This window comes from Hyla sarda, chromosome 7 (genome assembly GCF_029499605.1).
Source record: "Hyla sarda isolate aHylSar1 chromosome 7, aHylSar1.hap1, whole genome shotgun sequence".
In the NCBI taxonomy this organism is placed as follows: domain Eukaryota; kingdom Metazoa; phylum Chordata; class Amphibia; order Anura; family Hylidae; genus Hyla; species Hyla sarda.
In genome coordinates, this window is record NC_079195.1 from 53514522 (window position 1) to 53541992 (window position 27471).

Sequence of the window (27471 nt, forward strand, 5' to 3'; positions counted from 1 at the left end):
ATTATTACCCCGGTGCCACAGGGGTACCAGAAAGAGCCAGGTACCAACTGTCTTGGAGCATCAAAATGGTGCTCCAGAGCCTGGGTGATAACAGGCTTGCACCATTTAGGCCAGGGAGGGCCAAAAACAATGTTTTTTGCTCACTCTGGTAATGTCTGGCTACTGCTGCTTGGTTGGCATCTGGCTGATTTCAAAAATAGGGGGAACGCCACGCAATTTTGTATTTATTTATTTTTTAAAATGCTACCCTCAGCAGGGAAGAGCACCCACAAAGTGCTGTTGGGCTGTATTCACTCATGCCTTTTCTGTTGTTCTTCTGCTAGGGACCATCATGTTATCCATAGAGAAAGGCTACAGAAGAGTACAGGTAAGTGGATGACTCTTGACTGTATACAGTATTAAGCCATCTCTATAGATTGCTGTACACTGTATAGCCCACAAGGAGTTAGCTAGTGTTTCTCAGCATCTCTTGTTAACTCCGTTCCCACTTAGCCCAGTGAGGGGGGCACAGAAACCAGTGATGTACGTCTCCAAAGAGTTATGTAGTCATGCACAGCATAATGCTGTTTCCTGTCTGGGCAGGAGGTATCCAATGTATATCTCCTGCCCAAGTGAGTGCCCAAGTCACTGCTCTGAGTTGACCTGCCGTCAGCTCAGAGCAGGGACTCTGGACAGCTCAGTGTCTGGGTCCCAGTACTCTAAATAGCGTTGCACTAGGCACCCGACACATTTATCATGCTTACAACCGGCCAAGTGTTTTTGGATAGCCTGCAGCACAAATCTGTGTGCTGCAGGCGATCCAGAAGTTGTGGTGTAAGCATAAGTTGCAATGTAACAAGAGGCACAGCCAGAATCATGGTGCATGACTTTGGTGTAAAAACCCAAGGTTGCATCCCATGATACATGACCCCCTGGGGTATATTTGGATACAGTTAGAATATTACCTTTTATTAAACTGTGTTTAATTTTTTTTATATATTTCTATTACTTGGAAATTTATTTTTATGCGCAAGGCTCCAAATCCCCTGCAAAGCCATAAAGTCACATCATGGATTGTACAGCATGCTGTGTTATTTCTGTGATAATTTTATTAACAAAATGCAGAAACTTCCACTTAGTGATGGTAATTGCCTAAAGAGGTAAGTAGTATAGGCAGCAGTGTCTGGATTGCATAATATGTGGCATCATGCAGATGTAATGGGAGATTTATCAAAACCTGTATAGAGGAAGAGTAGATAAGTTGCCTATATCAACCAATGAATGGTTGCTATGGGCAACTGCACCACTTTTCCTTTACACCGATTTTGATAAATCCCCCCATTATCTAGCAACTAGAGATGAGCGAACTTATCGTAAATTCGATTCGTCATGAACTTCTCGGCTCGGCAGTTGATGGTTTATCCTGCGTAAATTAGTTCAGCCTTCAGGTGCTCCGGTGGGCTGGAAAAGGTGGATACATTCCTAGGAAAGAGTCTCCTAGGACTGTATCCACCTTTTCCAGCCCACCGGAGCACCTGAAAGCTGAACTAATTTATGCAGGAAAAGTCATCAACTGCCGAGCCGAGAAGTTCGTGACGAATCGAATTCACTGTAAGTTCGCTCATCTCTACTAGCAACCCCATATACAGCAAGCTTTATTATAACCAGTGTTTTCCAATCAGTGTGTCTTTAGCTGTTGCAAAACGACAACTCCCAGCATGCATAACTCTCATTTACTTCAATAGGAAATGCTTAAATAGCTCAAGTAGCTCTAAAAAGCATTTGATGTGTTACTTTTTCAGAGCGGTTCTTCTTGGAAGCTCTGCTAATTATCCCGCAATTTTACCCCACTATTTTCCAAAATATTTTTTTCAGTAAATGGCTCAATCTTGCACTATTTTTACAGCAAGCTTGGAAAATAGCTGTAAAATTGCTGCGATAATTAGCAGTGGTACCACAGAAGTAAATGCCCAGTGTGAACACAGCCTTACACAGCTTCAATTTCTTGGCTGGGTCAATAAAGGAGTAGTCCAGTGGTGAAAAACGTATCCCCTATCCTAAGGATAGGGGACAAATTTCAGATTGCGGGGGGTCTGACCGCTGGGGGCCCCCCCCGAGATCTCCTGTACAGGGCCCCGACAGCCCAAGGGAAGGGGGCGTGTTGACCACCGCAGGAAGCGGTGGCTGACACGCCCCCTCAATACAACTCTATGGCAGAGCCGGAGGGATGCCTTCGGCAATCTCCAAATTAAAGGGGTACTCCGGCGCTAAGACATCTTATCCTCTATCCAAAGGATAGGGGATAAGATGCCTGATTGCAGGGGTCCCGCCGCTGGGGACCCCCATGATCTTCCACGCCGCACCCCGTTAGAATCAGCCCCGGAGCGTCGCTCCGGGACTGATTACTGGTGATCACGGGGACGGAGCATGGTGACATCACGGCTCCGCCCCTGTGTGACATCACGCTCCGCCCCCTCAATGCAAGCCTATGGGAGGGGGCGTGAAAGCTGTCATGCCCCCTCCCATAGGCTTGCATTGAGGGGGCAGAGCGTGACGTCACTATGCTCCGTCCCCATGATCGCCAGTAATCAGACATAGAGCAAGCACGCTCCGGGGGCTGATTCTAACGGGGTGCGGCGTGGAAGATCACGGGGGTCCCCAGTGGCAGGACCCCGCAATCAGGCATCTTATCCCCTATCCTTTGGATAGGGGATAAGATGTCTTAGCGCCGGAGTACCCCTTTAATATATTTTTTTTCCTGCAGAGATAGAGAGCATAGACCTATAAAAGCCAATATAAAACTTCTCACCATAGAAACTGAAGCCAATAGAAGTATGGAAGCACAGACAGAAGATCAAGAAGGAGAACATACATACTGACTGCACATTAGAATTCAGTAAAACAGTCTTGAAATTCAGCAGTTGCATATGCAGAGCTCCCCCTAGTGGTGGCATGAGGCAGTCAGCATTTAAACATTTCTGCTATCCCTATACTTAGAAAAGCAGCAGACAACAATCTGCATTGTTTTCACCCAATACTACATTCATAAGCATGGCAAGGGCCCTTTTGATGAACCTGGTGCATGGTGAGCACCAGTGTGAATAATACAGGAGACATTACATTAATGCAGAACATTTATTAGAGCTTTGAGTTTTGCTAGGGGCCCTATGACTTCTGTGAGCTTTCATGATATTAGCTGTTCAATTCAAACGAATAAAGTTGTATTAAAATAATTCTTTTTTTAAGGCTGCCAAGAATACATTTGACACATCAAGTACAGTAAGCCCGTTGTGAGTCCCAGTTATAATTATAAAGTGCAGGATAACATTAGGTGAGCACATAAAAAAGACATGGGGAGGTGTCCAACTGTGCCCATCCTATTGGAGCCATATAATACAGAACTGTGGTGAATAACACCCACCAGACCCCCACAAAAACCAATTAATTCCAGAAAGCGGTATAAAGTATTATTCTCCGAGGCTCCCTGACGGCTGCTGCAGAACAGACAATTATATAGTATCCACAGGACAATGTTTTGTTACTGGCAGCCCAACCAATTATATTATTGATTACCTTATATCTGACAATTAATTTAGCAGTATGGGACTACATAAGGAACAACAAGTTCTTACAGAAGTGCCCTGTACCAAGATCCTCATGCTACTATGAACACATGTTGTAGAAAAGTGGGCTATGTCTCCAGCTGGGAAAAATGTTAGTGAAGCCAAATTTAATCTAACTGCTTAACACTTGTGGTCACAACTAGGGATGAACTAATCAAATCTGATGAATCCAAATTCATTACGAATTTCAGGAAAGGTTTGCTTTGCAACGAATGCAAATATCGCTGCCATTCGATAGCACGAATTGCTTCATTAAACTCCATTTAGTGCGGTCCAGGCTCCAGGGCATCTAAGATGGCATCTCCACATGTCAAGACATGGGGCAATGAATGCTGGGAAGGCGGGAACAGGGGTAGGCGGTATGACCCTTAATCACATGCAGCATGCAACCTATCAGCAGCCAGCCGCCCCTGTGATGTCACAGCCCTATAAAATCGGCAGCCATCTTGTGGCAGCTCACATGAGCGATCTATTGCAGAGAGAGAAGGACAGAGAGCAGTGTGTGTTCCACAGAAAAGCATTTTATAACAGTGATTCACCTCAAGCCCAAATCCAGCCTAGAAGCACTGATAGGGAAGGGAGAGAGATTGACAGAAAAAGTACAATTGCGGGTGTATTACAGCAACGATTCACCTCAAGCCCAAATCCAGCCTAGAAGGACTGATAGGGAAGGGAGAGAGATTGAGAGAGAAAGTGGAATTGTGGGTATATTACAGCAGCTACTCACCTCAAGCCCAAATCCAGCCTAGAAGCACTGATAGGGAAGGGAGAGAGAGATTGAGAGAGAAAGTGCAATTTTGGGTGTAGTACACAGCGTCTGTGTGCTGCAGCACTGGTGTGTAAAACAACTGAAGAGCTAATAGTAGCCAGCCAGTTAGGGTGAGCAGAGCAGTAAAAGCCACAATCACCTGCTATTAGTTCCTAATACTGGTTGAGTAGCGCAGCATATTGTCCTCTATTAAGTGTAACCTGTGCATACATAGGTGGTGTGCCATTTTGTTCCTGTCAAAGTCTTAAGGTAATAGTTACTGTGAAAGGCCAGCCAAAAGTACACACCTGCTTGTGTTATAGACAAATACTGTTTTAAGCGTACAGGAGCACATTGTACTCCTCATAAGTGCATACCATGCATGTACTTCTAAGTGGTGTACCATTTTGTTCCTGTTATAGTCCTATGGGCCTAGCTACTGTGAAAGGCCAGCCAAAAGTACACACCTGCTGGTGTTGTAGACAAATACTGTTTTAAGCGTAGTGGAGCACATTGTACTCCCCTCATAAGTGCATCCCATGTTCGTACATCTAAGTGGTGTACCATTTTGTTCCTGTTATAGTCCTAAGGGCCTAGTTACTGTGAAAGGCCAGCCAAAAGTACACACCTGCTGGTGTTGTAGACAAATACTGTTTTAAGCATAGTGGAACACATTGTACTTCACTCATAAGTGCATACCACGTACGTACATCTAAGTGGTGTGCGATTTTGTTCCTGTTATAGTCCTAAGGGCCTAGTTACTGTGGAAGGCCAGCCAAAAGTACACACCTGCTGGTGTTGTAGACAAATACTGTTTTAAGCGTAGTGGAGCACATTGTACTCCCCTCATAAGTGCATGCCATGTTCGTACATCTAAGTGGTGTACCATTTTGTTCCTGTTAAAGTCCTAAGGGCCTAGTTACTGTGAAAGGCCAGCCAAAAGTACACACCTGCTGCTGTTCTAGACAAATACTGTTTTAAGCATAGCGGAGCACATGTTACTCCCCTCATAAGTGCATAACACGTATGTACATCTAAGTGGTGTATCATTTTGTTCCTGGTAAAGTCTTAAGGTCCTATTTACTGTGAAAGGCCAGCCAAAAGTACACACCTGCTGGTATTGTAGACAAATACTGTTTTAAGCGTAGTGGAGCATATTGTTCTCCCCTCATATATGCACTAAGTATGTCAGGCAGAGAAGTGCCAGGACATGCACAGAGGAGTGGCAGAGGCCTAAATTCATCAGGCACAGGCAGAGGTCGTAGCAGACTAGGGGCGAGTGGCAGAAGCAGTCCCAGCGAGAGGCCTGAGCTCACGGTATCAGCTAGCAGTCGTGTCTCGACCAGCAACCTATCTGCCGTCATAGATTGGTTAACACGGTCATCCACTTCATCACAAGTAATATCTGACACCCCCAGTCAACAGTCGGTAGGTTCCTCAGACACAACCCTCAGTTGGCATGGCCCAGGAGCAGTACCTGTCATCCATTGCCTCAGTCATATGCTGTTCCCTCCCCCACAGAACTATCTTATGCTGTGGGTTCAGCTACACTATTTAGTGAGGACAGTCAGCAGCTACTGCCCAGCCAAGAAATGGAGGATACATCCACCGATTCCTTCGCTAGGTGGGCAAGTAGTGATGAGTAGAGTGGCATGGGAGGTGGTATTGCGAGCGTTCAGGCTCCTGAAGGTTGCCCTTGAGGTTGCCCTTGAGGCAGCAGCTGAGCCAGCAAGGTGGTAGCATGGTTGGCAGTCAGCATGGTGGCAGAAGTGAAAAGTCTGGAGACAAACGTTCGCGGGGCAGACCACCTGCTTTGCGGCAGCCTACTTTCCCGGGAGGTAGTGGAACAGGGGTTCCTGGGGTTGGCATCAGTAGCAGTCAATCAGAGAGGATTGTTGGTGGGAAAATCATCAACTTGGCGGTGTGGTGATGTTTTTCGTCAAGCATCTGGAGGAGGTTAACATGGCCACATGCAAGATGTGTCGGCAGAAGGTGAAGCGTGGCCAGGGTCCCAATGTTGGCACCACGGCCCTGTATCAACATATGCAGCGTCACCATAAAGCGGCCTGGGAGAACCGTGGCTCTGATGTGGTGGTCCAGCCTGCTGCATCACCCAGTGGCACGCCTCTCCCTGTTTCAGCCAGCCAAGGCTTCACTACCTCAGCCGAAGGGAGCTGTGTGTCATACCCTTCTTCTGTCGCTCCAGATGCTCCTGCTCCTCCTACTTCGAGTCATTCATTCCGCCAGCAATCCATCGGCGAAGCTATGTCAAAGAGACAACAGAATACACCCACTCATCCAACGGCGCAGAAGCTGAATGTGGTAAAACAGAACTGATGGCTCTCCACTGCTGAATGCTCACACCTGCGCCTGGATTGACCGGCAGTGTTCCCGGTCCTCACAGCAGTACAGAAGAAAGAATTTCCAGCGCAGGATACAATGCAACAGGTTCTTTATTACGGATCACATGGAATACACAGATAACACCAACGCGTTTCGGATCAAGCTAGACCCTTAGTCATGCCATGACTAAGGGTCTAGCTTGACCCGAAACGCATTGGTGTTATCTGTGTATTCCATGTGATCCGTAATAAAGAACCTGTTGCATTGTATCCTGCGCAAGAAGCTGAATGTGCTCCTGTTCAAGTTGCTGGTGCCGCAGTTCCTCCCTTTTCAAGTGGGGGACTCTGCAGCTTTCAGAGAACTCATGGCTTGTGGCGAGCCAAGGTGGAGAGTCCCATTTCTTTGCATAAAAAGGCAGTACCAGCCCTGCACAATTTTGTGGAACAGAAGGTGGGCCAGTCATTGAGCCTGTCGGTATGTACCAAAGTGCACGGCAGCACCGACGTGTGGAGCTGTAACTACGGTCAGAAGAAATCAAATCATGGCTTACTCCAATAAAACTGGAAATAAGAACCATGGTGACCGACAACGGGAAGAACATCTTGTCTATGCTGCGACAAGGAAGCCTGAGCCATGCACCCTGCATGGCACACATGTTCATTCTGGTTGTAAGTGGTTCCTGAAGTGTTCACCCCATCTGCAAGACATCCTAACAATGGGAAGGAAACTTTGCATGCACTTCAGCCACTCATACACTGCAAAGCACACCCTCCTTGAGCTGCAGCGTCAGAACGGTATCCCCCAACATAGTCTGATTTGCAACATTTCCACATGGAATTCCACCCTCCATTTGTTGGACCTAATATACGAACAGAGAAAAGCCATCACCGATTTCTTGATGATCCAAGTGGATAGGGGGACTCCCCTGTGTAACTTCAATGTCAACCAGTGGCAGCTCATATGTGACACCTGCTGTTTGCACAGGCCCTTTGAGGAAGCCACATTATTAGTCAGTCGCCAGGATTACGGGATGAACAATGTCATTCCACTGCTTCATTTCTTACAACACATGTTGGAAATGATGGCAGGTCAGGGCACTGGAGACGTTGGGCCTACTTCTCACAGCCTCATGAGCCCTGTGGGGAGGAGGAGGGGCACAGTGGAGCACAGTTAAGGTTTCGCGAAATGGGCGTATTTTTAGTCATCTGACAGGAGAGGAGGAGCTGGCAGAGGAGCTAGAGGGTTATTAGGAAGGCGAGACAGAGGACCCAGACACACTGTGGCAGTATGCAGTGGAGATGAAGGGAGGGAGTCCCTCTGAGTCACTTGCACAAATGGCACGATGCATGCTCAATTGCTTGCGTAGTGACCGCCGAATTGTCATAATTTGGCAGCGGGATAACTTCTGGCTCTCCAATTTATTGGACCCTCTCTACCGGCATAAAATGGGGGCCTTTTTTTACATCCACTGAGAGGGAGGAGTAACTGACTTACTACAGAGACATCCTACGTAGTCAGTTGGCCCATGCCTATCTGCGCCATTGTCTATCCTCTCGCAGGTCTTACTCTGGGGGCCCTCTGCGCTTACCTTCCACTGCCATGACTGCTGGGGAGGGGTGGGGTGGCAGGAGCAGTACCAGATCCATCAGCAGCAGCCTGATTCTACAGTTGCTGATGAGTAGCTTACTATACCAGCATAGTGTAGCAATTCATCAGCAGCAGGTAGACCTAGAGCAGGACCTGAATCAGTAGATGGTGGTATACCTTGACATGACCATACCAACACACCTTGAATATCCGCTGGAATTCTGGGCAGCCAAACTTGATTTGGGGCCGCAACTAGCAGAGTCTGCCCTGGAAAAGCTGTCCTGCCTGGACAGTAGTGTGCTATCAGAGCACGTGTTTAGTGTGTCAGGGGCCATAGTAACCCCAAGGAGAACTCGTCTGTCCACGAAAAATGTGGAGAGATTGACCTTTCTGAAAATAAAAAAGGCATGGATCAGCCAGGATTTCCACCCATCAATGCCTGATGCATCAGAGTAGATTGACCATGGTGCCACACCAACACTTTACAAATATGGATAGTGCAAAACATGTTTAAGGTGCTGCTCCCCAGTTACAGACATTCCTCCACATCAGAGCACAAGTAAATATTGAGGATATGCATTAGCTAAAACTTAACTTTTCTTAGGATTAAATATATGTACCCAATTTTTTTTTGATATTAAACAAAAGGAAATCTGTGCAAAAAAAACGACTCCCCTTTTAGGGCGAGTAACACTTGCCAAAAATGGAATTAATAGGGTGAGAGTAGGGCCTTATAGGGGTATTTTTTACCCCCACCTGCTGCAATGGACAATACGTCGTTCCCTTCCACCTTTTTGAAGAATGTGTTATTCGTCTTAAGAAGGGTGGCCCCACACAGGAAACTCCCTATTTCCACCTCAAAAACCCTGGATAATGGCAGTGTTTGTAGGTGGAAATAGGGAGAGGTTCCTGTGTGGGGCAGCCCTTTTTAGGGCGAGTAACACTTGCCAAGAAGGGAATTAATAGTGCGAGAGTAGGGCCTTACAGGGGAAGTATTTACCCCCACCTGTTACATTGGACCATACATTGTTCCCTTCCACCTTATAGAGGTCTTTGCATCACATCAATACTTGGTAGTGTAGGTGGCAAATGGTGTTTTTTGCACACCTTTCCTTTTTTTGATTTAAGAATATTATTAAAAGTTACGTTTTATGTAATGCATATCCTCAATACTTGTGTACAAGGTATGTATGTCCGGCACCGCTAGCAAACGAAGATCACGGTAGAATATCCAGGTGTAGGCAGTCATGAAATGTACTAGTGGATGTACGTGTAGCTATTCCCCAGATGGTGGTGTGGTTATCCAGAAGATAATAGCAAATGTATATAAACAGAGTAGCGAAATGGAAAATGCACTCACCAGAGTCTTACTGGGATGAAAGCTTTCTTTATTGCTGCGTGCTGTACAGAAAATCACCAGGTACGAAGGTGCACAGGGAGCTGTGGATGGAAAGAGGCAGGGGGCATGTGTGGGGCGGCAACTATTTTCGCGCACATGGGCGCTTCCTCTGGCTCGCACTGACGCATTCTGCATCTGGAGGAAGTTCTTATGGATTGAGAAAGCCAGGTTACCATGACAACATAAACAGGGTAAGTAAAAACAATAATCATTGTGTACTTAAAATATTCCATAAATAACTGAACCTCTATATAAACAGCCTGTGAGAGAGGTCATTAGGGGAGAAAGGCACCCATTTCATTTTTTTCATTAAGCCCCAGTGGTCCCACTGTGTTCAGGCTGATTTTCCAACGGGCTTCTTTTCTAAATAATATCTGGTGCCTGTCTCCTCCATTAGACGGGACGTTAACTTTTTCCAGTCCTGCAAACATCACACTGGTGGGATCCGCTCTATGACAGGTGCGGATATCAGAAATAAAACGCGTGGCTCCCCCACCAGTGGGAATAGAGCGCAAATGCTCTTTTATGCGCATTTGTAGTTTCCTAATAGTTTTGCCTACATAATAGTAGCCACACGGGCAGATTAAACAGTAGACAACGTAAGATGTTTGACCAGTTGACGTTATCAACTGTTTTATCACTATCTGTGTATCACCCAATCGAAACATTGACAGCCAAATTTTGACGGCAAATACTACAATGATGACATTTATAATTCCCCGTGGGTGACAAATTCGTCAACCAATTTGCGGGGTGCTGTTTTTGCTGAGCCTTAGTTTTAAATGTCTTTAGTAAATTACCTAGTGTTTTATTTAGTTTATGAGTAATAATGGGATTTTGGATTGATATTGTTTTTAAGTCTTCATCTTCTTGCAGTATATACCAATTCTTTCTAATGATACTACTGATAGTGTTTTTCATACTTGAATTTTTAAAGGTGAAAGTAAATCTAGTATTATTGTCAACATCAGTAGATTGTTTTAACTCGTTCTAATATAACAGTTCTTCCCTGGTTTTAAGTTGTACTTTTTTTTAAAGCATTCTGAACTAGTTTTTTGGGGTAACCCCGCTTCAATAATCTCCCTGACAAATCCTGGGCTTCTTTTTGAAAGAGATCTGATTTATTGTTTATTCGCTTCAGGCGAACGAACTGACTGTATGAGATGCTTTGTTTCACATGTGTAGGGTGAGAACTGTTAAAATGTAGAAGTACATTCCGGGATGTGTTTTTACGGTATGAGGTGGTGACAAGTGTATTATCCTGGACCATGATTTTAACATCTAGAAATTCTAACTTTTGACCTCCATACTGATAAGTGAATGCCATGTATTTATCACAAAAACAGGGGACCGCTATGGGGACTCCGTACTCATGCGTTTATGCTAATGTGTTTTTAGCCATGTTCGAAAGAGAATTTGTCTTCACCTCCAAAAATCCCTTAATACGTTAAGTAAAACTTTTCCTACAATTTTTAGACAATATTTTCATCATATGGGATGGAGATGAAGCTGAATGCACAGCATTTGTTCATCATCTAAATAAAGTAAATGATAAAAACATGGCATTCACTTATCAGTATGGAGGTCAACAGTTAGAATTTCTAGATGTTAAAATCATGGTCCAGGAAAATCCAAAATCCCATCATTACTCATAAAAGAATAAAATACTAGGTAATTTACTAAAGACATTTAAAACTAAGGCTCAGCAAAAACAGCACCCTGCAAATTGGTTGACAAATTTGTCATCCACGGGGAATTATAAATGTCATCATTATAGTATTTGCCTTCAAAATTTGGCTAAGTCAATGTTTCGATTGGGTAATACACAGATAGTGGTAAAACAGTTGATAACGTGTCAAATATCTTACGTTGTCTACTGTTTAATCTGCCCGTGCGGCTATTATGCAGGCAAAACTATTAGGAAACTACAAATGTGCATAAAAGAGCATTTGCGCTCTATTCACACTAGGGTTTTATTTCCCATATCCGCACCTGTCATAGAGCGGATCCCACCAGTGTGATGTTTGCAGGACTGGAAAAAGTTAAAGTCCCGTCTAATGGAGGAGACAGGCACCAGATATTATTAAGGAAAGAAGCCCGGTGGATAATCCGCCTGAACGCAGTGGGACCACTGGGGCTTAATGAAAAAAAGGAAATGGGTGCCTTTCTCCCCTAATGACCTCTCTCACAGGCTGTTTATATAGAGGTTCAGTTATTTATGGAATATTTTAAGTACACAATGATTATTGTTTTTACTTACCCTGTTTATGTTGTCGTGGTAACCTGGCTTTCTCAAACCATAAGAACTTCCTCCAGACGTCGAATGCGTCAGTACAAGCCAGAGGAAGCACCCACGTGCGCAAAACTAGTTGCCACCCCACTCACGCCCCCTGCCTGTTTCCATCCACAGCTCCCTGTGCACCTTCGTACCTGGTGATTTTCTGTACAGCACGCAGCAATAAAGAAAGCTTTCATCCCAGCAAGACTCTGGTGAGTGCGTTTTCCATTTCGCTACTCTGTTTATATCCTCAATACTTACTTGTGAACACTAACACTTTTACAAAAGATGAAGAAATGGTGCAGCTCACAATTACACACTGACCGAGGTGGATTGGGCAATACACCTATACCCTAGGTGTATAACATTTTTAGAAATGCAAGAAAAAAGAGAGGAGCCCACACCTCAAGGACAATGGTATTTTATAATAATTATATAATCTGCTGAGACCGTTCTTCAATTATAAAGAAATAAAAATGTATTAAAATATCAAATACATGTAACTTCCCCTCACAGGGCCCGTGTGGGAGGAAATAACTACATTAGCAACATATTGGTAAAATTCAACGGCAATTCATGAAAATATTCAATATTAGCTGCCAAATAGTCCGACAGTTTGACCAATACTCCGGCACTGCTGATATCTGATAGTTCAGAAAAAAAATGCAGATTTTTAGCTTTATACTGCAAGTGCTAGATGGAGATGTCCAAATTCAAATATGTAAGCCACTGGCATGAGAAAATGGATTTATATTACCAGTTAGATTTTGCCATCTCCTCTCGCTTGGTGTACGGGTGGATTACTCTGTATGCGCTTGCATGCGCTGCGATGGGCTGGTCCAGATGGCGCTGGACCCGGTGTTTGCCGTGCTGTTGCTCCGAGGGTCTGTGCAGGCAGACTGATGGTATTCCTCGTGGAAGAGGCGTCTGATGTCAAAATCTGCAATGGGATCGATTACAGGAAGTCCAGAAGCGGCAGGAGATTCGGCAGGTGGATTCAAATGCAATGTGTGGATTTCGGTGTAGATAGCAATTCCCGGAACTGGTTAACAAATCCCAATATAAGGTGCTGGGACTAAAGGTGGCTGAAGGGTGGCTGAAAATCTGTTGTGGGGTCACACTGCATCTTTTGGCACTAGGCTAGACGTGTTTCAGGGTACTCAAAGCAGTTAATTCGACCCCTTCCTCAGTAGCTGGGGTCGAATTAAGGAGGAAGGGGTCAAATTAACTGCTTTGAGTACCCTGAAACGCATCTAGCCTAATGCCAAAAGATGCAGTGTGACCTCACAACAGATTTTCAGCCACCCTTCAGCCACCTTTAGTCCAGGCACCATTATACTGGGATTTGTTAACCAGTTCCGGGAATTGCTATCTATCTCTAGTTACAACAGATTTCCCGTAACTCTCTTTAGGATATGCAGCAATTTAATGCTGATTAAACAAGTTATTAATGTGATTGTACCCAGGACTATTTTAATAAGAGGATGTGCTATCAGGGTTTTAAACTTCATAGGGCTTTCATTATGCCCTCCAGTCATAAAATCTTTGATGGAGGAGATCTGTTATTGTCTTTTGATTTTGGTAAACAAAGACCTAATTTATCAAAGTGATTAAACTGTCATTAATTGCACATTAAAGTAATAAAAGCAATTTAGAAAAAAGAAGACAAAATATAACACAATAAAAATATATCAACTTAGTGGGATTATTTGAGCAAACTGGACTTTGTATCTCAGCCCTTGACAATGCCGGTGTTGTCTGGTGAAACATCGGGGAGGTCCTCAGTTTTGTTGTGGTTATAGCAGACATATGGGGATAAATCAGCTAGGACATCCTGTATTTTTAACACACATTTACTGGAGCACTTTTCTATTATTTATAATTGGGTATAATAAAGTATATACATTTTAATAAGGTGGGTTCCTAACTTATGACCAGGGAATAAGTCCCCTGGGGCCCTTTTGGCTTTTAGGAGTTTTGTACTGATTAGGATGACCAGGAGGCACTGAGCAGCTGAGAATGGCATCATTGGGGATAAGCAGCCTGTAAGTATATTTCTTTATGACAGCCCCCACCTTCCTTGTCTTTAATAGGATTCTGCTGTGGCATGCACACTGCTGAAATTAATTTCCAACAGCTTCATTCTTTCAATGGAATCTGCTTTGACATGCACTGCCGTCAATGGTGACAGCACATGTTTTGAGCACTCCAAGTGGCGACTGAATCAATGCCACTGCTATGCACAGAATGTCCACCTGGACATCCTGTAGTGTCAAATAGTGTTGAGCTCCAATATTTGAAATGCAAATTTTTACCGCAAATATCGTCACTCCGCGATTTTGCGAATATTTAGAATATGGCGATATATATTCGGAAAGACAAATACTTTTTTTTTCACAGAACACATCACAACAATGATGTCTACTGTGTGAAAAAAAAAAAAAGTGATCATCCCTCCCTGCTTCCTGCTTGTGGTCCAAAGAAGGCTCCAGTATTATTTACTGTGTCAGTCGGTGTGGAGCGCGATTATTTCGTATATGCGAATATGAAAATATTCATGAATATCGTCACTTTCAGAGGACACTGATCATTATTAATTTTTGCATGGAAAAAAAGGGGAACAAGCATAGCGAATATGTGAATTTTGTGAACATAGGACGAATATTCGTCCATATATTCATAAAATATTGCGAATTCGAATATGGCCCCTGCTGCTCATCACTAGTGTCAATTAAATTAGCACCACATTTTAGACCTAAAAAATTATCCTCAATGGTGGATATTCACTTTATGGAGCTGCACCTAGCAAACCTTGTTATATAACACTTGCCATTATTGCATTAATGGACTTATATATAAAGTATACATTATTGGTGATGTGTTTTACTGATAAAGATTGATATCTTAATGCAATAGTCTCTGTTTTAAATTAGTTTTTCATAATGTAATTGTCACGATGCCGGCTGGCAGGTAGTGGACCCTCTGTGCCAGAGAGGGATTGGCGTGGACCGTGCTAGTGGACCGGTTCTAAGCCACTACTGGTTTTCACCAGAGCCCGCCGCAAAGCGGGATGGTCTTGCTGCGGCGGTAGTGACCAGGTCGTATCCACTAGCAACGGCTCACCTCTCTGGCTGCTGAAGATAGGCGCGGTACAAGGGAGTAGGCAGAAGCAAGGTCGGACGTAGCAGAAGGTCGGGGCAGGCAGCAAGGATCGTAGTCAGGGGCAACGGCAGAAGGTCTGGAAACACAGGCAAGGAACACACAAGGAACGCTTTCACTGGCACTAAGGCAACAAGATCCGGCAAGGGAGTGCAAGGGAAGTGAGGTAATATAGGGAAGTGCACAGGTGAAAACCCTAATTGGAACCACTGCGCCAATCAGCGGCGCAGTGGCCCTTTAAATCGCAGAGACCCGGCGCGCGCGCGCCCTAGGGAGCGGGGCCGCGCGCGCCGGGACAGAACAGACGGGGAGCGAGTCAGGTAGGGGAGCCGGGGTGCGCATCGCGAGCGGGCGCTACCCGCATCGCGAATCGCATCCCGGCTGGCAGCAGGATCGCAGCGCCCCGGGTCAGAGGACGTGACCGGAGCGCTGCAGCGGAGGGAGTGAAGCGAGCGCTCCGGGGAGGAGCGGGGACCCGGAGCGCTCGGCGTAACAGTACCCCCCCCCCTTGGGTCTCCCCCTCTTCTTGGAGCCTGAGAACCTGAGGAGCAGACTTTTGTCAAGGATGTTGTCCTCAGGTTCCCAGGATCTCTCTTCAGGACCACAACCCTCCCAGTCTACTAAAAAAAAATTTTTCCCTCTGACCTTTTTGGCAGCCAAAATTTCCTTGACCGAGAAGACGTCCGAGGAGCCGGAAACAGGAGTGGGAGGAACAGATTTGGGAGAAAAACGGTTGAGGATGAGTGGTTTGAGAAGAGAGACGTGAAAGGCATTAGGGATACGAAGAGAAGGAGGAAGAAGAAGTTTATAAGAGACAGGATTAATTTGACACAAAATTTTGAAAGGACCAAGATAGCGTGGTCCCAACTTGTAGCTAGGGACACGGAAGCGGACATATTTAGCGGAGAGCCATACCTTGTCTCCAGGGGAAAAAACGGGGGGAGCTCTTCTTTTCTTATCCGCGAACCTCTTCATGCGTGAAGAAGCCTGTAAGAGAGAATTTTGGGTCTCTCTCCATATAATGGAAAGGTCACGAGAAATTTCATCCACAGCGGGCAGACCAGAGGGCAAGGGGGTAGGGAGGGGGGGAAGAGGGTGACGGCCGTACACCACGAAAAATGGGGATTTGGAGGAAGATTCAGAGACCCTGAAGTTGTACGAAAATTCGGCCCATGGAAGGAGATCTGCCCAGTCATCCTGGCGGGAGGAAACAAAATGTCGCAAATAATCACCCAGGATCTGGTTAATTCTTTCTACTTGTCCATTGGACTGGGGATGATATGCAGAGGAAAAATTTAATTTAATCTTGAGTTGTTTACAGAGAGCCCTCCAGAATTTAGACACGAATTGGACCCCTCTATCCGAGACAATCTGCGTAGGCAACCCGTGAAGACGAAAAATGTGTACAAAAAATTGTTTAGCCAACTGAGGCGCAGAAGGAAGACCAGGAAGAGGGATGAAATGTGCCATTTTGGAGAATCGATCAACGACCACCCAAATAACGGTGTTGCCACGGGAAGGGGGTAAATCAGTAATAAAATCCATACCAATCAGAGACCAAGGCTGTTCGGGGACAGGCAGAGGATGAAGAAAACCAGCGGGCTTCTGGCGAGGAGTCTTATCCCGGGCACAGATAGTGCAGGCTCGCACAAAGTCCCCAACATCCGTCTCCAGAGTCGGCCACCAATAGAAGCGGGAGATGAGTTGCACAGATTTCTTGATGCCCGCATGACCTGCGAGATGGGAGGAGTGACCCCATTTGAGGATTCCGAGGCGTTGGCGTGGAGAAACAAAGGTCTTTCCTGGAGGAGTCTGCCTGATGGAGGCAGGAGAAGTGGAGATCAGGCAGTCAGGTGGAATGATGTGTTGCGGAGGGAGATCAACTTCTGAGGCATCCGAGGAACGAGAGAGAGCATCGGCCCTAATGTTCTTATCGGCAGGACGAAAGTGAATCTCAAAATTAAATCGGGCAAAGAACAGAGACCACCGGGCCTGGCGAGGATTCAGCCGTTGGGCCGACTGGAGGTAGGAGAGGTTCTTGTGGTCGGTGTAGATAATAACAGGAAATCTTGATCCCTCCAGCAGATGCCTCCATTCCTCAAGTGCTAATTTAATGGCTAGAAGCTCTCGATCCCCGATGGAGTAGTTCCTCTCCGCTGGAGAGAAGGTCCTAGAGAAAAAACCACAAGTGACAGCATGCCCGGAAGGATTTTTTTGTAGAAGAACAGCTCCAGCTCCTACTGAGGAGGCATCAACCTCCAATAGGAAGGGTTTGGAAGGGTCAGGTCTGGAGAGCACGGGAGCCGAAGAAAAGGCAGACTTGAGTCGTTTAAAGGAGTCTTCTGCTTGAGGAGGCCAGGACTTGGGATCAGCATTTTTCTTGGTTAAAGCCACGATAGGAGCCACAATGGTAGAAAAATGTGGAATAAATTGCCTGTAATAATTGGCGAACCCCAAAAAGCGTTGGATAGCACGGAGTCCGGAGGGGCGTGGCCAATTTAAGACGGCAGAGAGTTTGTCTGGATCCATCTGTAGTCCCTGGCCAGAGACCAAATATCCTAGAAAAGGAAGAGATTGGCATTCAAACAGACATTTCTCAATTTTGGCATAGAGTTGGTTGTCACGAAGTCTCTGAAGAACCATACGGACATGCTGGCGGTGTTCTTCTAGATTGGCAGAAAAAATTAGGATATCGTCCAGATATACCACAACACAGGAGTATAACAGATCACGAAAAATTTCATTGACAAAGTCTTGGAAGACGGCAGGGGCATTGCACAGTCCAAAGGGCATGACCAGATACTCAAAGTGTCCATCTCTGGTGTTAAATGCCGTTTTCCACTCGTCCCCCTCTCTGATGCGGATGAGGTTATAGGCGCCTCTTAAGTCCAATTTAGTGAAGATGTGGGCACCTTGGAGGCGATCAAAGAGTTCAGAGATGAGGGGTAAGGGGTAGCGGTTCTTAACCGTGATTTTATTAAGACCGCGGTAGTCAATGCAAGGACGTAGGGAGCCATCTTTTTTGGACACAAAGAAAAATCCGGCTCCGGCAGGAGAGGAGGATTTACGGATAAAGCCCTTTTTTAGATTCTCCTGGACGTATTCGGACATGGCAAGAGTCTCTGGGGCAGAGAGAGGATAAATTCTGCCCCGGGGTGGAGTAGTACCCGGGAGGAGGTCGATAGGGCAATCATAAGGCCTGTGAGGAGGTAGAGTCTCAGCTTGTTTTTTGCAGAAAACATCCGCGAAGTCCATATAGGCCTTAGGGAGACCGGTTACTGGAGGAACCACAGAGTTACGGCAAGGGTTACTGGGAACCGGTTTTAGACAGTTCTTGGAACAAGAGGACCCCCAACTCTTGATCTCCCCAGTGGACCAATCCAGGGTTGGGGAATGAAGTTGAAGCCAGGGAAGTCCAAGGAGAATCTCCGAGGTGCAATTGGGGAGGACCAAAAGTTCAATCCTCTCATGATGAGATCCGATGCTCATAAGAAGGGGCTCCGTGCGGAAACGTATGGTACAGTCCAATCTTTCATTATTTACACAATTGATGTAGAGGGGTCTGGCGAGACTGGTCACTGGGATGTTGAACCTGTTGACGAGAGAGGCCAAAATAAAATTTCCTGCAGATCCAGAGTCCAAGAAGGCCACTGTAGAGAAGGAGAAGGCAGAGGCAGACATCCGCACAGGCACAGTAAGACGTGGAGAAGCAGAGTAGACATCAAGGACTGTCTCACCTTTGTGCGGAGTCAGCGTGCGTCTTTCCAGGCGGGGAGGACGGATAGGACAATCCCTCAGGAAGTGTTCGGTACTAGCACAGTACAGGCAGAGGTTCTCCATACGGCGTCGTGTCCTCTCTTGAGGTGTCAGGCGAGACCGGTCGACCTGCATAGCCTCCACGGCGGGAGGCACAGGAATAGATTGCAGGGGACCAGAGGAGAGAGGAGCCGAGGAGACGAAACGCCTCGTGCGAACAGAGTCCATATCTTGGCGGAGTTCCTGACGCCTTTCAGAAAAACGCATGTCAATGCGAGTGGCTAGGTGAATAAGTTCATGTAGATTAGCAGGAATTTCTCGTGCGGCCAGAACATCTTTAATGTTGCTGGATAGGCCTTTTTTGAAGGTCGCGCAGAGGGCCTCATTATTCCAGGACAATTCTGAAGCAAGTGTACGGAATTGTACGGCATACTCGCCAACGGAAGAATTACCCTGGACCAGGTTCAACAGGGCAGTCTCAGCAGAAGAGGCTCGGGCAGGTTCCTCAAAGACACTTCGGATTTCCGAGAAGAAGGAGTGTACAGAGGCAGTGACGGGGTCATTGCGGTCCCAGAGCGGTGTGGCCCATGACAGGGCTTTTCCGGACAGAAGACTGACTACGAAAGCCACCTTAGACCTTTCAGTGGGAAACAGGTCCGACATCATCTCCAGATGCAGGGAACATTGGGAAAGAAAGCCACGGCAAAACTTAGAGTCCCCATCAAATTTATCCGGCAAGGATAAGCGTATCCCAGGAGCGGCCACTCGCTGCGGAGGAGGTGCAGGAGCTGGCGGAGGAGATGACTGCTGAAGCTGTGGTAGCAACTGTTGTAGCATAACGGTCAGTTGAGACAGCTGTTGGCCTTGTTGCGCTATCTGTTGTGACTGCTGGGCGACCACCGTGGTGAGGTCAGCGACAACTGGCAGAGGAACTTCAGCGGGATCCATGGCCGGATCTACTGTCACGATGCCGGCTGGCAGGTAGTGGACCCTCTGTGCCAGAGAGGGATTGGCGTGGACCGTGCTAGTGGACCGGTTCTAAGCCACTACTGGTTTTCACCAGAGCCCGCCGCAAAGCGGGATGGTCTTGCTGCGGCGGTAGTGACCAGGTCGTATCCACTAGCAACGGCTCACCTCTCTGGCTGCTGAAGATAGGCGCGGTACAAGGGAGTAGGCAGAAGCAAGGTCGGACGTAGCAGAAGGTCGGGGCAGGCAGCAAGGATCGTAGTCAGGGGCAACGGCAGAAGGTCTGGAAACACAGGCAAGGAACACACAAGGAACGCTTTCACTGGCACTAAGGCAACAAGATCCGGCAAGGGAGTGCAAGGGAAGTGAGGTAATATAGGGAAGTGCACAGGTGAAAACCCTAATTGGAACCACTGCGCCAATCAGCGGCGCAGTGGCCCTTTAAATCGCAGAGACCCGGCGCGCGCGCGCCCTAGGGAGCGGGGCCGCGCGCGCCGGGACAGAACAGACGGGGAGCGAGTCAGGTAGGGGAGCCGGGGTGCGCATCGCGAGCGGGCGCTACCCGCATCGCGAATCGCATCCCGGCTGGCAGCAGGATCGCAGCGCCCCGGGTCAGAGGACGTGACCGGAGCGCTGCAGCGGAGGGAGTGAAGCGAGCGCTCCGGGGAGGAGCGGGGACCCGGAGCGCTCGGCGTAACAGTAATGAGGTTTAATATATAATATTAAATAAGAATTATTATAAGAGGGTAAAGCATAATTTGTTAGCTAGCATTTGTTTTTTTATTATTCTTATGATTTTACTGTTAAATCTGTATATGTGTCACACGACCAGCTTATACAATTGTGTTTGCTTCAATTATAGATGCTGCAGCACCACCTGGGGGCAGAGCTTAATTTCTTCAGGTTAATGAAGTGAGGTAAAGTTCTGGCAGGAACTAATATTTTATGCTTTAAGATTTTTCTTTAATTATTTTCATTATTTTAGACGTTGTAAGGCTGTGTTCACACTTAATGAATTCAAAGCCCGTAACGGATAAAAATAAATAAATAAATATATATATATATATATATATATATATATATATCTATAGAGCAAAATCATCGGTATATACACATATATATATATATATATATATATATATAAATATATATATATATATATAATATATATATATATATATATATATATATATATATGAAGTAGAGTATAGACACTTGCACCAAAGCCTATTTTTTTTACACATGTATAGGAGATATTGGGATAAAAACAGTTCGTGCTTAAACGGTTATTTAGCGGAGTGGCCCGTGGTGTATAGTGTTGAATGGGTGGTGCTCACAGGTATTAAAAGTACATGTATATATCTTCACAAAGAGTATCGAAAAAGTTGGAGCACTCCCCCAAAATCTTGAACAGGCTTTTATTTCATCACTGATGCGACATGACACGGTAGGAGCAGGGTTTGCGGGTGCGGACAGGAGGCTAAGGGGACATACAGGTGGGGGAGCAACAAATGTTTCACGCTGTGTAGCCCAAGGAAGTGCTAGGTTGGAGCCCAAGGAAGCGCTACACAGTGTGAAACATTTGTTGCTCCCCCACCTGTATGTCCGCTTAGCCTCCTGTCCGCACCCTTCTACCCTGCTCCTACCGTGTCATATTGCATCAATGATGAAATAAAAGCCTGTTCAAGATTTTGGGTGAGTGCTCAAATTTTTTCGATACTCTTTGTGAAGATATATATATCATACGTATCTGCTTCTGTTTCCAACTTTCATTCAGGCCTCCATGTCACTAGGTGTACTGACGGTAGTCCTGTGTCTTAGGGCCTGCTCATTGCTAAATGATGCAGTCGGCCCTACCAATAAGAAGGTGCTGGCACCAGGCCAATCAGCTGTGGTGCCTGCAGACGCTTCTCCTGGAGGAGGGCTATTTAAAATCCTCCCTTTTCGCATACCTATTGTATATTTTGCTAACCTGTCTGTGTATCTGACCTTTTGCCTGTGACCTGCCTATCCCTCTGCCTGACATTCTGTTCTTTAGCTTCTCTTTTGGTTTCTGACTCTTGGTCTGTCCCTGATCAATCCTAGGACTGACTATTCTTGACGCCCCTGCACTTTTATGGAAGTAAGAAGAAAATGACCCTCTGATGGGCGCTCCGGTCCTAGTCATACTGCAGAAGAGTCCATAAAGTTGCTAAAAGGACATCTTTTATTGTTTAACGATCCTGCACTTTTGTCCAGCGTAGGGACCATCACCCAGTTGGGGGCTGCTGTATAGGGCGGATCATCAAAAGAGGTAGGGATTGGGGTTTAGGCTAGCATCACACCTGTTTCCCACCCCAGATGTTATAGTTTCCTTTATTTCTAATCTGTACCTGACTTTGTGTTCAATAATAGCAATTAAAAACATAAACATATGAAAATAACCTTAGCCATTCCTTGTTCACCAATTGGCACTTTGTAGTAACAATGAGAGAGAAAATGATCCATAACAGACCAATATATGGAGGGTTAATCCAATTATTCACCAAAAGATCACCGCAGTGATCCACTAATTCCCTAATTTCCCATATATTAAAAAGATATAGCTTTATTAGTTCACACACTAGATTAAAAAGTCAGGGTGTCTTTCTCTCCTTATGTAGAATTATCACTGAGTACGATGTAGCTCAATTATTAATTTGCTGTATGCACCTGCAGTGTGCCATACAGATAGGAAGAGACACCTCTGTGTTTAAAATCAGATAGCAGCCCCCCTCGACATGTTTCACCGTTCACACGGCTTTGTCAAGAGGCAGTAACGGGAATGGAAGTGTTACCAATACCAGGATTACAAACTCCCAAATTCTAAATTTGGGGGGTATTAATAGTTTGATGATCGGATCTATTCTGGATAAAAAAATGACGGCTCAATGTTAATCTACGAATAAAGTCATTTAGATCTAAAAATAACTGAAAGTCATTCGGACGTGCAGCAGGACAAAAAGAAAGCCCCTTCGTAAGTAAATTAGTTTCATTTTCGGAAAGTATATAGCTAGATAAATTAAAACATTTTATATTTTCTTTTTTTGTTATTCATTTTTCTGTCTTTGAGATAGTTGTAGAGGTGCGATGGCGTTTTCTTTGACCTCCTCTGCAACCTCTCGGTTTTCCTTTCTTTTTAAGGATTGTGTTCGATTTTGTGTCTTTATGAGGGGGTAATACTGAGTGATCGTGCGTAAGCGTACATCCAAATTGGCATTGCACGCTAGAGTGGCATCTGTAGTGGGAGGGCAATTGTAAAAAGAAGATGAAGAAGTGGAAGCAGGAGTAGAACTCCCTGGGGTGTCAAACGTGTCATATTGTGAACTATCAATAAGTGTGGAACTCATGTCAGACAATGAAACCTCGTGTACCGTGAGGAGGGAGGAATCGATGGAGCAGTCGAGAGGCTTACAGGGCTGCCCAGCATAGAGACCCCCCACTGCCCCGGAACCCAGGTCCAACCCATGACAGGGATCCGAAAAAGTAAGTGGAGGAAGCAAAGGACAGACCATGTTAGGTGCTGGTCTGTCTAATGATAGGAGAGTATTAGTGGTGGTGTTGTTACGAACATTAACATTAGAATTAACAGGGGAGATCCGTGTAATAGTGGTGACTTTTTGGCTACAACTTTCATTGGCATTAGTAGCAGACATAGAAGATTTATTAGCTGATGATTTGGTTTCAGAAGTAATTTGATTTTTCTTACTATTAGAATTTTTTGAGTTAGAATGTTGGGAATTACCACGAGCTGAATTTACTATGGTTCTGCTATGTTCAAATCTTCTATCAGTCCCCAAGGGAGTGATAGACGATGTTTTCAAAATGGAATTAATTGGGTTTTCCTGTTTTTTAGAGGATAAAGTATTATTAGACATTTGTTTCTGAGGATTATATCTTGGCCATTTATGTATTTGGCCACACATATAATCCTGTTTGTCACGATTAAACTTATGTACTTTTTTATTTATGGTTTCTATCTCAAGTTTTTGTAATCTATTGGATAACAGTCCCTCAAGTTTGTGATATTCAGAGCAACCCGAAAAGGTTGCCAGAGTGTTTTTAATGGACCTGGCTTTGTCCCGATAATAGAGGACTAATGTATTTCTTTTGTCCAGGAGACGAGTAACAAGTCCCCTTGAACAATTTTCCGTAAATTCATCCCACTCTTTATTTTTCAGAGGCCTTTTCAAAATGAAAGAAGCGATCTGGTTGCTATGGACAACTGGTTAACTTTTCCTGTGCACAGGTTTTGATGATCACCCCCCCCCCCCCCCCCGTGTAAATATTTACGAGGTATATAAGTGCTTAAAGAAGCATCTGGTTTCAGGTTACAGAACAGAAGCTCATATATTAGAGTATTCCTGTCATTGTAGTGTCAAAGAGACATGTCAAGAGTCTTGATTGGTTGGTGTTTGAATGTTCAGGCCCCCACTGATCACTAGACCGAGCTGGGACAAGCCCTTTTCTCCCGGTATCGCTATTCTTCCCATCTTATTTCATTAGACGGGCTCCATAGACTTATTAAAATCTGTCTCCTGCAACAAGACAGGGGGAATAGCTAGCCAGGGAGTGAATCTCACAACCAAGCATTTCTGAACCCCAGACCCCAACCAATCAAAAGTTTTTTCAGATGACATTGTGGTAGCCCAGTACAGAAGTGGCCGTTCTGTACGCTAGTGGTCCTATCAGGTGGACTCAGACCCAGTCCCCTGGCCTCCACACTCCTCATGACTCTCATCACCCAGTCTGTCATGTAAAGAGTTAATTTATTATGTTCATGTGAATGTGACTTTAAGTATTGTTGTTAAGCCTGTGTAACCAAGGAAGGTGCCAGTGACCAGGTGACTTGTTGGTGACCTATGGGACCCCTCCAAATTGCTCCCATATATTGCAGGGAGGAGCTAGCTAGTTCAGTCGAGTTGAATCTTAGCTGAGGTACAGTCAAGTGAAGACCTGAGAGTGTCTGGTGTTCCTGAGGGAGACCAAGGCCTAACCACGCAGCCACTTTCTGTGGAACCCCCTAAAGGTGAAAGCCTGGTAAGCCTAAATACAGGGGAGAAGTCTAGTCAGCATAGTCAAGTCTAAAGTCAGTGTGGGACTGCATAGTTGAGTCCACTACAAGTCCCAGTGAGCCCACAAGTCTCCTAAAGTCACTGGTCACCTCCTTGGGCCTAAAACTGAGCTGTAAAGACTTTAACATCTGTCTGCCTCAGTAAAGCTGCAGTTGTTCAGTTACCTTGCATCGGAGTGATTATTTGCCCCACGCATGGCCCAGGAACTAGCATCCATACCTCGGGTGGTGTAGAGGATAACCACGCCCTGTCGTCACAAATACCAAGGGTTAATATCATCTGCCCTAAGGGTTATAACATCTGCCCTTCATCAACACCCTCACCACAACTTGGACACTCTGAAAGTAAGTAATCATTTATTTTTTAATATAATAATAGGCATTTCTCTAAACCCCTCACCTCCAGCCGTAAAACCTCTTAAATAAATTGCTGGTTTGACTGAAATGAAAACATCTTACTTTTGATATATTTTGTCTTTTGCCTAAGTTCACACGGCTGTTGTGATCCAACCCATTCTGGGTCTGTTCGGCTCTTTTTTTTTTTCCCGAACGGCCCTGAATGAGTCGAAAGACAACTGACACGTTGGGTCCTGACGGATCCTATTGACTTAAATGGGGTCCATTGGGTGTCCGTTATTTTACAGGAGCTAAGCAAAGAAAAAAATAGGACATGCAGTATTTTTTTTCTCCGCTCAACTCTCATACTTCCGAAGGACTGGCGGAGCATGCCGCATTAAAGGGGTACTCTGGTAAAAAAACATTTTTTTAAAGCAACTGGTGCCAGAACGTTAAACAGATTTGTAAATTGCTTCTATTTAAAAATCTTAATCCCTCCAGTACTTTTCAGCTGCTATATGCTCCACAGGAAGTTCTTTTCTTTTTACATTTATTTTCTGTCTGACCACAGTGCTCTCTGCTGACACCTCTGTCCATATCAGGAACTGTCCAGTGCAGGAGAGGTTTGCTTTGGGGATTTGCTCCTGCTCTGGACAGTTCCTGACATGGACCGAGGTGTCAGCAGAGAGCACTGTGGTTAGACAGAAAAGAAATTTAAAAAGAAAACAACTTCCTGTGGAGCACACAGCAGCTGATAAGTACTAGAAGGATTATGATTTTTAAATAGAAGTAATTTACAAATCTGTTTAACAATCTGGCACCAGTTGATTTTAAAAAATAGTTTTTCACTGGAGTACCCCTTTAACAAGCCTAGTTATTTAGTAAAGCAGTGGTTCCCAACCAGTGTGCCCTCAGCTGCAGCAAAACTACAACTACCAGCATGCCCGGACAGCCAACGTCTGTCCGGGCATGCTGGTAGCTGTAGTTTTGCTACAGCTGGGGGCACACTTGTTGGGAAGAAATGCAATGGAGGTTTGTAAAAAATGTAGTGAAAATGATACTCCCCAGTCATTGTTAGCATGGTTCTCCTCCTAAATCTGGAATAAAGGCTCTGTTCACATCTGCAATGTGTCTTCAGTTTATAACAGAAGCCACAATGCTCTGCCAAATAGAAGTCTATAAATATTTAACTGAAAGGAAAACAAATGATAGAATATATATATGAAGGTAATTTTTGCTTCACTAAACATCACACACTTGGCATCCCCTTATAAAGGCGTGCGCAGCCTATTATATTAGGGTGTGCACCCTAAAGCACAAACTCACGCCGCACACGAACACTGCTGCCGGAACCCAGCGTTCATTCAGAAGGCCTGGTTTGGTGCGGAGATCGCAGGGATCCCAGCGGCAGGACCCCCCGGATCAGACATCTTATCCCCTATGCTTTGGATAGGGGATAACATGTCTAGCGGCAGAGTACCCCTTTAAAGCATCCAGAACAACACATAAAATTTACCAGAACATTGTCAGACGTATCTTACTTTTTATCTACAGAAATTTGCAGGTAGGTTACGGTATTATAGTGATTTATTGCAACTTTTTACTTTTTTCATTTTGGTTTAGGTAACTGGAGACAAAACTACTAAAATAAAGCATCTAAAAGAACACAAAGTAAAGGAAGCAAAGCAAGAAGTATTACAGAATCTTCCACCTTTACATAACACCTGAGAAACTAAAAGAAGTGGAAAGTAGATTAGACAAGCTCCAAAACTATGCTTGGACTGCAGGCCACCATTGTCAACGACAATTTAACAGTTTAGAAAGTTAAGCAAAAGATAATTCTGCTCTCCTGAACAGTTATGAGATCAGGCGCTGGGATCAACTTTCAATAAATAGTTTTTTATTTCATTTTTTATATTTTCATATTTTTTTTATAATTGTAATATTTAAAAATGTATTTTTTTTCTTTATATGCTGATATCTTTATTTATTAATATTATTTATTAATTCATTAATAATTATTTTTAGATATTTATGTAATTTTTTTTAGATATTTCACATTATATTTTATTTACTTTTTAATTAGGAATATATTTACATTTACTTTTAGATATTTATATTTTTATTAACTATTTATATTCATATTTTCATTTTTTATTTATATATTTATTCTTAGACATATTTTTGTTTATTTCTTACACTATA

General features: G+C 44.8%; 1 long non-coding RNA gene across 1 annotated transcript; it reads left to right on the forward strand.

Annotated features, from left to right (window-relative positions):
- Positions 1–340: 340 nt before the first annotated feature.
- On the forward strand, positions 341–27137 carry LOC130281952 (uncharacterized). Its single transcript, XR_008846175.1, has 4 exons — positions 341–367; positions 20701–20755; positions 25073–25275; positions 26890–27137. It is a non-coding gene; the product is annotated as an uncharacterized LOC130281952 (long non-coding RNA).
- The last annotated feature ends 334 nt before the right edge of the window (positions 27138–27471 follow it).